The following is a 14,256-nucleotide window of genomic DNA, read 5'->3' as shown; positions in this document are numbered from 1 at the left end:
AAATCTCACATCGAGAACGTAGTTAGTGATATCAGCCGAATAAAACCGCTTCTGGTAATAGCACAGCTTTATTGCAGCAAATCCCAAATCAGCAGTAGTGTTTTTGTTTTTTTAAATAAATATTATTAAATTATAAAAAAATCCAATATAACCCTGCCTCATGTCTGAGGCTGTAACACATATGTAATAAAAATGGCACACACATTTAGGAAACTGAATAAAGAGGAGATATGAAAAGGAATTGAAATAACTTTTAGTTCTCATTATGCATACAGTTATAACAGATGAATGTTGCTTTAACAATTTTCCATAAAGGTCCTCAGACGATGTGTCGTTATCAGATCATGCGGTGATTTACAGCACATCATGTCTAATGTGTAAACGACAGGACTAACTTGTCATGTGACACTGAAGACTGGAGTAATGATGATAAACAGAAATAAATGCAGAAATAAATTGTATTTTAAAGTAGCCCATAGTAAAAATAGAAAACCATTATTTTACATGGTGATAATATTTCACAGTACAAAAGCATCTTTTGTGAGCTGTAATGTGTGACTCCATTAACACTCGATGTACTGTCGTTTACACATTAGAGATGAAACTCTGATAATCACTGCATCATCTGTTAATGACACATTCTCTACATAACAAATGCACTGGGAGACTTTATGACTTTATGGAAAAGTGTGAAAACAACAACCATCTCATTAATTCATCAAACTTTTGAATCAAGCTTATTTTTTGAGGTATTCATTGACTTGATTTCACAGAGGTTTTCCTATATATATATATATATATACAATGGAAACGCTAATCATTTCAGAGATCAGAGTGTCAAAACTGCTCAAAGACAAACACATTTGTTTATCATTTTTTGAATTACTATTTGCTATGTTCTATTCCAAAACGTCAGTAATTTTTTATTTATTAATACTTTTATTCAGCAAAGATGTGTTAAAAGTGATATTATATATTGTTAGAAAAGATTTGTATTTTGAATAAAAGCTGTTCTTTTAAATGTTTTATTCATCAAATAATAAACTGTTCCCTGACAAGGGGACGGGCCGAGACACAGGGGTGTGGCTACACGTCTGGCTGGCACAGCATTGGTGGGCTCTCACAGTAGGCGGGACAATCCCGCCCACACCACCAAGGCAGAATAAATACTGGAGGTAAATCACGCCTCCCTCACTCTTCTTCGAGATGGCTCCCAGAGTTTGGATCGTTGGTAGCTCCATCATTCGCAGGCTGCACGCTCACATCCGTGAGCAGCACCTCGACCAGAACCTTGGTCTGCGCTGCAAGATCACCTGGGAAGGCAGTGGCGGCAGACTCTGGGAGCAGCTGCTTCCAGAGCTCCGTTCTCTCAGGTCCAGGGGTCCTGCTCCTGACATTCTGGTCATCCACCTCGGTGGGAACAGTCTGTGTCGGGAGGGCTGCAAACGCCGTGATTTGCTTCGGCAAATGAAGGCTGACCTGGAGGAAGTCTTCCGGATGTTTCCGAGAACAAGGGTGCTGTTCTCGGACATTCTGCCCCGTCTAAGCTGGCGAGGTCAGACAGGCCGGACTGCCTACGGCGTCGACAGAGCCCGGCGGTGGCTCAACGGGGCGATATCTGGTTTTTTATCAGAGAGGCAGATGCTCTGTGTTCGTCACCCCAACATTGGCTTGCCTCATCTTAGCAGAGACGGAGTTCACCTGAGCCCAGAGGGAAACGAGCTGTTGCTGAGCAACATCCGAGAATCTCTGCAGGTGGAACTCTGGAGATGAAGCCGAATTAAACAACAACAACAACAAAAAACAGCTCTTTTAAGAGCTACCCACTAAATAATAAAGAGCATTTTCCTTTAAGTCTCCTGTTAGGATTGATATTTTGTTTTTGTTTTCTTCCCTCTTCTCTTTTTCTTTGTCTTTACTTTCGTTTCAGCAGGGTGATGCGGGTACCTGAGTGGTCAAGTCTTTTGCCAATCACCGTGACGCGTGGTTGACGACAACGCGCGGCGTCACCAATGAGGGCGCCGTAGTTGATGATTAAAGAGCGCACCTGTGTGGGAAGCGGGAGCTCTCTGGCACGCCACATATTCTTTGTTGTTTGGTGGTTGACTCGCGTGCTTGTTTTGCCCTGTACCATCTTTGTGTTTGATACCTGTTGGTTAAGTCTGTGTTCTTTGATAAGTCGGTGTTAATGGCCATTCGATCTTTCCTCTCTGGTGTTTCTCGCCGTTTCTGTTATCTGGTTGATAAAACGACATTACTAAACGGGGAAAGAGATAAAGAACAGGTAAGATATCACGTGATATACATGTGCCACACTGAGCTATCAATTTTTGTATAGAACACTAGTTTAGTGATACGTGCCACTTTTTGTATTTTTGGTTTTAATTGAACAAAAAGAAAGACCTTCAGCGTCCAAGACGCCCTAAATACACTACCCTTACGTAGGGTTTTTTTTATTTTTTTTTTTTTTTGTGAATATTGGTGGTTGAGTTAGATTAGAAGTTTTGCTTTTGTTTTCGTTCTTTTCTCTTTTCCCCGTTCTTTTGTGAATTATTTTTGGCTTGGTTAACGAATGTATATAACTAAAATTTATGTAAATATTTTTTGGATTAATTGGTATTGGTTTCACTATAATAAACACAAACGTTGCTGACTTAATGGTGTGTAATTATTTTCCAGTACACGTTCAATGTTAATGTTGCACCCTTGTTTTCCCTAAACAATTTCAACACATTCGCAAATTTCTATATATCCTAATTATTGTTAATATGTAATTCATTTTTCCAGGAGCTCTTTGCTTCTACCTTCAATTAAATTGCTAACAGTGATTGTAAATTAATTGCCTAAATTATTACATTATTAGCTAACTGCATTCTCTAAATTATAATGTTGACATGCATTCTCTGTAAAGCTGCTTTGAAACGATATGTGTCGTGAAAAGTGCTATACAAATAAATGTGACTTGAACAATTTAAAAGGTTTGTAACACTCCTCACATCACCTATTTTGTTTAGAATATATTGACACGTTGTTTCTTACAAATCTTCTGTTGCCAAATATCACAAACAATGATAGGAAATCTTGTGACTTATAAAAATGGAACTTAGTTCAGATATATCAATATAAAATGTCCACATGGAACACAAATAAAGTAGGTTTGGGTATCTAAATATAGCCTACTTTAAAACTTTCTGTTTGCCCTATGTATCTAAAATAACCTTTTTTTTTTTTTTTTAGATAAATATTATTCAGAATAGAAATGTTTTCTAACAATATAAATCTTTACTGTCACTTTTTTTTTAAATCAATCTAACTCATCATTGCTGAATAAAAGCATTAACTTCTTTAAAAAAATAATCCACACTTTTGAACGGTTTCTATTTTTTTATTAATACAAATAATGTTGATGATGATCAGCATATTACATTGATTTCTGAAGGATCATGTGACACTGATGACTGGAGTAAAGATGCTGAACATAAATAATATTTTAAAGTAGCCTATATGAAAACAGAAAACCATTATTTCAAGTTTTACAATATTACGTTTTTTTTTTTTTTTTTTTAATTATTATAAATATTTTATATATAAAAAAAATATTTGAAACGCTCTGCATTTGTTTTGGAAACGCTTAAAAGAGTTAAAAGAGTTCTCCAACTCAAATCTCACATCGAGAACGTAGTTAGTGATATCAGCCGAATAAAACCGCTTCTGGTAATAGCACAGCTTTATTGCAGCAAATCCCAAATCAGCAGTAGTGTTTTTTTTTTTTTTTAAATAAATATTAAATTATAAAAAAAAATCCAATATAACCCTGCCTCATGAGGCTGTAACACATATGTAATAAAAATGGCACACACATTTAGGAAACTGAATAAAGAGGAGATATGAAAAGGAATTGAAATAACTTTTAGCTTTAACAATTTTCCATAAAGGTCCTCAGACGATGTGTCATTATCAGATCATGCGGTGATTTACAGCACATCATGTCTAATGTGTAAACGACAGGACTAACTAACGAGTGACTAGTGTTAATGGAAGTCATTCAGCTCACAAAAAATGGTCAGATTTTTAATGTTTTTAAAAGTCTCTTATGCCCACCAAGGCTGCATTTATTTGATTAAAAACAGCATTATTGTGAAATATCATTACAATTTAAAATCACTGTTTTCTATTTTAAGCATGATTACTCCAGTGTCCAGTGTCACATGATCCTTCAGAAAGCATATTAATATGTGAAGAGTTTGGTTTCAAAACGCTATAAATCCAGTTTGATTAATTTGAGTAAAAATGTGTTTTCTTTACCGAGAATGTGGCAAAATGAAAACCACTATTTTGTGTTTCAAACTTTAAAATAGCATCTTTTGTTTATAAAAACATTAAATATTCAAATCTAGATTTGGATTTCCAAAGGCTTATTATAAAAAAAAACGGATATGCAATAAATCCATGACACGTTTTTTTTTTTTCCTCCAAAATGCAATTAATCCATCGATATAAAAGTTATTTTTCATATTGAAAATACACAACAAAGTAAGTTGATTCACATATATGACAGCCTCTGAACTTTGTCAATACTAATCTTATATACAGGCATTTGACTAAAAATAGAGATCATATTCTGGGCTCATCTATTTTTTTGCACATAGTATACTTTATTAGTGTGATATTTAGTGAGTTTGGTCCGTTAAAATCACTGTCTTAGTGCATTAAGCCACGTTAAGCGTTTTAGAACGTCCCCAAAACGGGACAAACGCCAGTCACCCTTCTCTGCAGAATCAGTGGCGGAGCCAGGATTTTTTCATAGGGGTGGCCAGCAACCAGTCTGGGGTGGCACAGGAATCTTCATTATTTTAAGAAGAAAATGTAATGTACTGGACTGTGCCTACAACACAACTGAATACAATTAATTTGTTCTTAATTGTAATTGAGATCATGGAAGGCTGAGTGAATTTGACCATTTAAAAAACAAAACAAAACAAAAAAACTTACCTGCAGACTGCAGGCATATTAATAAAGGGGCTCACACTATAGCTAAATTTCAACTTGTTCGTTCAGCTTGTTCTGGTTCTCAAAACTCCTAATAGCGTGTGCTCCATTGTTGCATCTTCATAGATGAGACATGCAGATAACTGTAGTTCAAAAATTATTTAACCTTCAGTGAATTTATGTATAATCAATGACCTGTTCAACAATTCTGAGTTTGTCTGTTTCAAAAACTAAAGAAACATGTCACGTGACACTGCAGCCTGGTCTCATTGTTAATACGTAGGTATTAATACGTAACTTTCAAAGACACAAAACGTACATTTTTGTACGTTTAGAAAGGTGCTAAAACGTACAATATTGACGTAATTATGGCACTAAAACGTAAAAATACTTACGTTTTTACAGCAAAAAAAACGTAAAATATTTACGAATCTTATCATGTCTTAAAGATATATGTATAATTTCCCTTTTATCGTTTTGTAGATAAATGTAAGATCCCTAAACCCCATCCCGAACCTAAAAACCTACCCATTTTATACAGAATGTTAAAAGAATAAAACATAATGGGCAGAAATGTGTAGGAAAATGACAATTTTAGTAAAAATATAACATTAAAACGATATTTTGAGCCACTAATCCTACACCTATCCCTAAACCTACCCATAACCATTTCTTTAAACTACCTACTAATATAAATAAAAGAGTGACAGACAAACAAGCGTAATCACAATCATTTTTTTTTTTTTTTTTTGCGAAAATGTCAAAAGTGGTACCAAAAGTAGTTCAAATGCTGATGAGTTCCAGTCAGTCTTCTCTGGCGGTAATTATTTTTATAGGGTACAGAGCAGAATTTAGCTTATTAATCCATGAAAATATGATAAATCCGGCTTCTCTCCGTGAAGGCGCGCACTCATTTCAAATGTCAATCCACTGAAACACGGCATGTCGCAATCTGTGACAAAGCAGGTGAGAACCAATGAGCGTTTGATATCAGTGCCGTAAACCATGTCGTAACGCTTCTCGAGGGTGGCCCCACTTTCAATTTGAATCATAACGAGCGCGAGCTTTGACTGTGACGGGCGCTGTTGCTGAGAATGAAGATGAAGATCGGCGGATAAAGGGCTGAATTTGGATCTGTTCCTTACAAACATATGGATTCTAAAGATTGGGAGTACAGCGAACAAATAAGATTGATGTGATTTGTGAATTTATGTTGTGTTTTGGTGTATCTTATGGTTGTATTGTCAGTCGCTGCAGGAGAAAACGCCTTTCTGTGTCTCACAGCAAACACACTAAATATTACAAAATGGTTAAACAATTACAGAAAATTTATTCATAAGGTTTTAAATTGTAGTCTTGTTTAACATTATGCAATCCTCTGAAATGAGCAGCACAAGTCACGAACAGAAATGTTATTTCATATTAAGTAGATGAGTAAACTGCTTTCAATAAATTAGACTAAAAACAACATTAAATCATTCAAGCCACGATTTTAATATGAATACATGGGAATTCATATACATTCACACTTTACGTTACATGATTTACGTTTTTATTGCTGTTAATACGTAAGTATTTTTACGTTTTAGTGCTATAAATACGTCAATGTTGTACGTTTGTGTGTATGAAAATGTAAGTAAATGTACGTGTGGTAGAGCCACAATTTACGTAAAAATACACACGTTTTCTCATGAGATCACGTTGGACACTGACGACTGGAGTAATGATGCTGAACAACAGAAATAAATTGTATTTTAAAGTAGCCCATAGTAAAAATAGAAAACCATTATTTTACATGGTGATAATATTTCACCAGTACAAAAGCATCTTTTGTGAGCTGTAATGTGTGACTCCATTAACACTCGATGTACTGTCGTTTACACATTAGAGATGAAACTCTGATAATCACTGCATCATCTGTTAATGAGACAGTGATGTTGTTTCTTACAAATAATTTGCTTTGCAAAACAAGTGTTGATCTTCCCAACAACAACAACAAGTGGTTGTTCCCAACAACCCAGTTAAATTTATCTTAAACTTGTTGCAGTTAATAACTGATTTTTGTTCTCAAGATTGTTTATAAAAAAAGAATGATATACAACAAAGCACAGCTTAAAAATAAAAATAAAGATTCCAAAAAAAAAATGTTTATTAAGAATGAGAAGAATATTAAGATATCTTGAATACTTTTAGAGTAACAGGCATGGAAACTTTAGAAAAAGAATATTTATGGCACTCAGGTGTGTTCTATGCATTTCAGGTGATAGAAAAAAGGAGATGCATTTCTAGTTTCAACATTATTTGTTCTTCAGATATTCCTCTTTAAAATAAAAACAGCATCGGCTGTTTGTATAAAAGTGACCCACATTTGGATTTTGACCACTGAAAATGTGTACATTCAACCAATTTACTGATGGGACCGCATTAAGATCTCCATATCTCTGAGATTGAACCATCGAGAGCCTTTAAAATGAAGATACCAAAAGAAAAGTTTGTTGAGAACCAGAATCTTTTTTTTTTTTTTTTTGACTTTAGATAATTAATAGGAATATTGATAAATCACATTATGAAATAAATGTTTTTCTCCAAAACATGTTGGCCACAATTATTGGCACCCTTTTATTCAATACTTTTTGCAACCTCCTTTTGCCAAGATAACAGCTCCGAGTCTTCTCCTATAATGCCTGATGAGTTTGGAGAACACCTGACAAGAGATCAGAGACCATTCCTTCATACAGAATCTCTACAGATCCTTCAGATTCCAGCTCCATGTTGGTGCTTCTTCTCTTCAGTTCACTCCACTCATTTTCTATAGGGTTCAGGTCAGGGGATTGAGACAGCCATGGCAGAAGCTTCATTTTGTGCTCAGCGACACATTTTTGTGTTGGTTTTGATGTTTGTTTTGGATCATTGTCCTGATGGAAGATCCAACCACGGCCCATCATTGGATTTCTAGCAGAAGCGGTCATGTTTTGATTTTTTTATCTGTTGGTATTTGATAGAATTCATGATACCATGTATCTGAACAAGATAGGCCCACAACATATTTATCTGATCAAAAATACAAGGGAAAAAACAGCAATATTGTTTAAAATAATGGTTTTCTATTTTAATATACTTGACAATATAATTCATTTCTGTGCCATGGCACATGATCCTTCAGAAATCATTCTGATATGCTGATTTATATTATTAATGTTGGAAACAGTAGTGCTGCTTAATATTTTTTATAACCTGTGATATTTGATGAATAAAAAGATTTATATTGTTAGAAAAGATTTCTATTTTGAATAAATGCTGTTATTTTTAACTTTTTATTAATTAAAGAATCCTGAAAAAAGTATCACAACAGGTTATAAAAAAATATTAAGCAGCACAACTGTTTCAAAAATCATCATATTAGAATGATTTCTGAAGGATCATGTGACACTGAAGACTGGAGTAATGATGCTGAAATGATGCTGAAACTCCCTGAAAACAATATATATTTGGAAAAAAAGGTCCACTTACACCAAAGCACAGTGGATCCTAGGTCACCATCACAATCCCATGGGATAGACATTTACATGGCTGCACTGTAGTTTTGCCAAGCACTTGAGTAATGACACATTAACTGGACTGCTGGAATTGAATTTAAATTTATTTGATGAATAATTCAACCATAACATTCAATGTGTATTTTGTTTTCAAAAACTGTTTCATTTATACATAGAAGAATGGATAGCTAAAGTGCTTTAAAACCAGTGTAGGTCTGTTGTAAATAAAATATTGCATTAGGTTTTTCCCCTTCTCAAAAATAAAACAGCAATACTACATGAACATGTGCATAGGTTAACTGCATCAAAATCAATGTCCCAACAAGTCCAAACAACAGGTCAAACTATGGTACTGTAACTTAACTTATAGACATGGTGTCTTTGTGTCAACTGTGTCGGATTTCATAGATCTAAACAAGTTCAAAACCAAACTCAGAAGTGCCAATGCACATAAGGAGTTTGTCCTTAAAATGGCTGAAATCCGTGTAATGACCTGGTAAGCGTAGCATGTTGAAGCAAGTGGAGGACTTCGGCATGTCAGCATTAACAACTTTCACTGCCATCTTTCCATCTGGCACTTCCCACCCCAGCCACAACTTTACTAAGTGCTCAAGGTCAGAGCTGGATGCTAGATAAAGACAAAACAAAACAAAAACAAACAAACAAATTAGTAGATGAATTCCTAATACAAGTAGTTGTTCTTCCTAACAGTCAGCCTTACCTCTTTCCTATTTAAGAAATAGAGTGGAGGAAGTCTGATGTCAAAACCCCACCCCTGGTTCCCTCAAGATTTTCTTAATGGGGTTTAATGAGTTCCTTGAATTTAAGAGTAAAATAAGTTCTGTGATGAACATAACGTGACAATACTTTGAGAGTTTGTTCTACAATAAACACGGCACACTCACACCCCAAGCACACTGTAGAAGAAAAAGCATCATCAAGTTATGTTTACCACAGGCTTTATTTTACTCAAATTATAAAACCCCATAGGAAAATCTCAAAGGAACAAGTGATGAAATAGTCTTTCCTGATGTCATCCCTGCCACCACACCATTATATAATCCAGGTCATCAAACATGTAGTCATTGTAAATTAAAGCAAATTGTACGTGAAATACAGACCTACATAAACAGGATTCCCACTCTTTTTTTCAGCGATCATTTTCCAGGACATTTTCAATTTTACGATAGCAGGAATAAAATACAAGGATCACACTCTAAAGTAATATATTGCTCTCTAAGTCTTTAAAAGGCGTAGCTACAGTTTGTTGCCATAACTTAACTATAAAATTCTTTTTTTATATGAGCTCTTAATCATACATTATGACTATGGAAGCTTAAAAAAAGTTAATTGCATCTTTTTATCTCGCTATTCTGACTTTTTTTCCCCCCTCACAATTGCGAGTTGCAGAATCACAATTCTGACTTTATATCTTCACAAATCCACAATTATGTAAGCTCGCAATTGTGAGAATTTTTTTGAATTTGTGAGATAACGAGTTCCCTTTTAAATCACTGCAGCGCAATCTCACGAAGTTCTGCACTGTTGTGAAAAGCAGTTAATAGCATTAGCTAACTGCTGCAAGTGGCAACACAAGACTAAACACCATTGAAAATAATACTCTCACATGTCAAACCTCAGCATTCCGGAACATCGCACTTTCTGCAAGTGATTTCTGCAGGTAATTGTTTTTGGCCAGTGATAAACTCTTTGTTCTTGGCTAAGAAAAAACTGAAGAACTTTTTAAAAAACTATGGTCTCAATGAAGTGATGCAAATCCACACTGCCAGCAGATACAGGGAAGCAGCATCTGGAAACAATTATAGTATATTTCTGTTTCAACATCTATCTATAGCTATAAACTGATGTGTATATGTATTACACACACACACACACACACACACCTACCTATCTATAGTGGTGGCCAAAATTCTTAAATTAAATCATGTTTTAGAAGAAGTCTGAAATATTTTTACAAATTTAAAATTACACTTTACTATATATTCAGTTAAAAGTTATGTATTCCTGGGATCAAAGCTGAATTTTCAGCATCATTACTCCAGTCTTCAGTGTCACATGATCCTTCAGAAACCATTCTGATATGATGATTTGATGCTCAAGAAACATTTATGATTATTATCAATGTTGAAAAAACAGTTGTGTACAACTTTTTCAGGGTTATTTGATGAATAGAAAAGTTCAAAAGAACAGCATTTATCTGAAACGGAAAGCTTTTGTAACATTACTGCTACTGTTCGAAAGTTAGGGGTCAGAGTTTTTTTTTTTTTTTTTGAAAGAAATTAACACTTTTATTCATCAAGGGTGCATTAAATTGATCAAAAGTCACAGTAAAGACATTTATAATGTTGTTTCTATTTCAGATAAATGCTGTTCTTTTGAACTTTCTATTCTTCAATAATCCTGAAAAGAAATTGTACACAACTGTTTTCAACATCGATAATAATAACAATAATAAATGTTTCTTGAGCAGCAAATCATCATATCAGAATGATTTCTGCAGGATCATGTGACACTGAAGACTGGAGTAATGATGCTGAAAAGTCAGCTTTGATCACAGGAATAAATTATATTTTAAAATATATCCAAATTGAAAACAGTTATTTTAAATTGTAAAAATATTTCACAATTTTACTATATGTGAATTTTCATATTCTTTCGGAAAGATATCCACATCTTTCCTTTCGATCAGCAGTGGCCACACTCTAGTTTCTTTGAGTCCTTTACGTATTTGTTTCAACTGCGTCCAATGACCTATAGTATTGCACTGAATATCAAGCTGTCCTTGACCTTAGTCTTGCTTGGGATCTTCCTGGCCCAACATCACAACTGAGTTCAGCCTCTCCATCAAGCTCCATGCAGAACAGTATAAATGAATTAAAAAAAATTATGAATTGTTTCAATTACTGATTATGCTACATACCAGTTTTATGGTTTCACGAATAACTGTAGCAGTCTCGGGTGAACCTCCTAGAAGTACATGGACTATTGCTTGGCTGACTCCAGCCATCCGAGGTCCACCATGTTGGAAAGAGTGTCCTATCATGCGTCCTGCAACTAGGAACAGAAATTGTGATGATGATGATGGAACAAGATGACCTGGTTCACCTTCAAAGAGACATGTCCTTGCAGTATTAAAACAATGGGCTTAAAGTAATGCCGTTCGGTGGCAGAGCAGTGGTGTCCAATTCAATTTGAAGAGGAGCTATGTAAAGAACTCCTTTAAAACCTTGTGTTGCTGTCTTCAAATGCTTGGCACTGTACCCATCCTTCTTATAAAAAAAAAAAAAATGCATTGGATCCTGTGGTGGGTGAACGCTCGACTGGCCCCTGGAGAGCAGTGGTTCCTCTCAGTCATCCAGCACCAGCATCTCAGTGGGCCAGGTGAGTCATTAAAAATGTAACAATTCCACTTGTATGTATGGAATAAGATACAATGATTATGACTACAGTGGAAAAACAAAAAACAAAAAAACAATACAGATTTAGTATTACTGGTTGGCAGTAATGTGTGCTGTGGGACACCACATCCCAGGATGCACTGGGGGTAAACAGACATGACGACACACAACAGAAACAACAGTCCCTGATAAGCCGGGAGGCTTGTGTGCTGGAGGACAAGAGGTCTGCGTGATTTTGATTAATGGGCTTTCCTGCTGAAGGACTTGAGGGGGAAACAGTGGTTTCTGCAGGACACTGGGCGTCTGGTGATGAGGCGTCTTCCTCCTCCTATTACCCATCCAAGAAACGGGCCAGTACAGTAAAAAATTCTTTTATTGAGGCACACTCTCTCAATTGAGGAAACTATTTGTTTTCTCAGTGTAGCCGAGCTGTGGCGGTGCCAACTAAGCAGGCCTCAATCTGACCCAGCATACTCCCGTCAGATCTCAATGCAAGCGATCTGGCAGAATAATCCAAACATTTCCGTAGTGCTGTTTAAAAAAGTGCTAAGTCTTGATTAAAACCATGTACAGCACAGAGGTCAGAAACGAACTCCCCGTCACTCGTCACTCATGGCTCCACCTGCAGCCGGAGTTCCGAGTCGTCTCTGTCATCTCTGGGCTTTGGTTGAAGACGCAGAACTTAGTATATTCTGGATAAAAAGATATAAAAGTGATGCATAAGCTTTATGTTAAAATCACAAAGAAAACATTTGAAGTAAAACTTAAAATAGACAAAAACAGGCGACTCTCATCTTTTCTTTCCTTTTAAATCTTTTTACAAGAAATCCCTCAGGTCATAAAGATCTTTGTTTTTCCACCTTCACGAAGAGACGAGTGCTATCTTTATGTCTTCTTGTTCACCTAAATGCCAAGTAATGTATCTGTTTCCTTGCTTTACCCAAGGCAAAAAAGCCATGTGTAAACTGTGTAACAGAGACTTTAAATTATATGCATTTATGGTGAAATTACGTATCAGGCTCTTAAGATTTAATATTTTATTTTAGGCAGGCAACCACCGTACTCATCAGCAGGACAGTAAGCTGTCATTAAACAGTGCGGAGATTTTTAGACGGAGATTATTGTATTAGTTGCCCTTGTTTTGTTAATGTTTTGTTTGATTAGAGTTTGAAGAGTTTTTTTTTTTTTTTTTTTTTTTTTTAAATAAATATTTTATATAAAAAAAAAAAAAATAAAAAAAAAATTGAAAACGCTCTGCATCTGTTTTGGAAACGCATACGATCCCGGTTAAAAGAGTTCTCCAACTCAAATCTCACATCGAGAACGTAGTTAGTGATATCAGCCGAATAAAACCGCTTCTGGTAATAGCACAGCTTTATTGCAGCAAATCCCAAATCAGCAGTAGTGTTTTTGTTTTTTTAAATAAATATTATTAAATTATAAAAAAATCCAATATAACCCTGCCTCATGTCTGAGGCTGTAACACATATGTAATAAAAATGGCACACACATTTAGGAAACTGAATAAAGAGGAGATATGAAAAGGAATTGAAATAACTTTTAGTTCTCATTATGCATACAGTTATAACAGATGAATGTTGCTTTAACAATTTTCCATAAAGGTTCTCAAAACAAACATTAAAAAAAAAAAAAAAAAAATTACTTTGTGATTTAATAATTCATGCATGAAAGGGTTAAATATTAAAACAGTTCTTTTACACTGTAACAATATTTCACAATAATACTTTTTTACTGTAATTTTTAATCACTTCTTTCAAAAAGATTTTAAAAAAAAAGCTTCATTATTCCAAACTTTTGGAATTATGATTGGCTGGCCTCTTTGTATGTGAAACTAGTTGCAGTATTACAAGATTACATATGAATACTGGGGTTTACCGTAGTTGTGTGGGGTAAAGTTCCGTCCATCCAGGAGATGACAGAAGCACCGCTGAACACGCAGGACACGATCAGACTCGAGTTTTGGTCTTCACCGCGTAGAAGACGAACACCAGCAAACTGACAGCTACCAGATAGAAACAAAATCATCATTATAGCTGGACTTTCTGCACTTTATTAGTTCTTTAATATCGTGACATAATTAATGTGGTGATGAGGAGTCTCATTTGGTCTAGTTTTAGTAACATTAACCTGCAGTTTTGACTGGAGAGCAGCTTTCACTCTCTGAGCTTTGGACTCGAGACGTGGAGACCCTCCATCCCCGGCTCTCTTAAAAAGCTCCGGAAACCACATCCATAACCCATAGCACAGAGAGCTTTACATCATTCGATCATACTTACTTATCTGTATGAAAC

Source organism: Ctenopharyngodon idella, unplaced genomic scaffold (assembly GCF_019924925.1).
Source record: "Ctenopharyngodon idella isolate HZGC_01 unplaced genomic scaffold, HZGC01 HZGC01CH25, whole genome shotgun sequence".
Taxonomy (NCBI): Eukaryota; Metazoa; Chordata; class Actinopteri; order Cypriniformes; family Xenocyprididae; genus Ctenopharyngodon; species Ctenopharyngodon idella.
The sequence above is the reverse complement of the archived record's forward strand: the minus strand, read 5'-3'. Positions refer to the sequence as shown.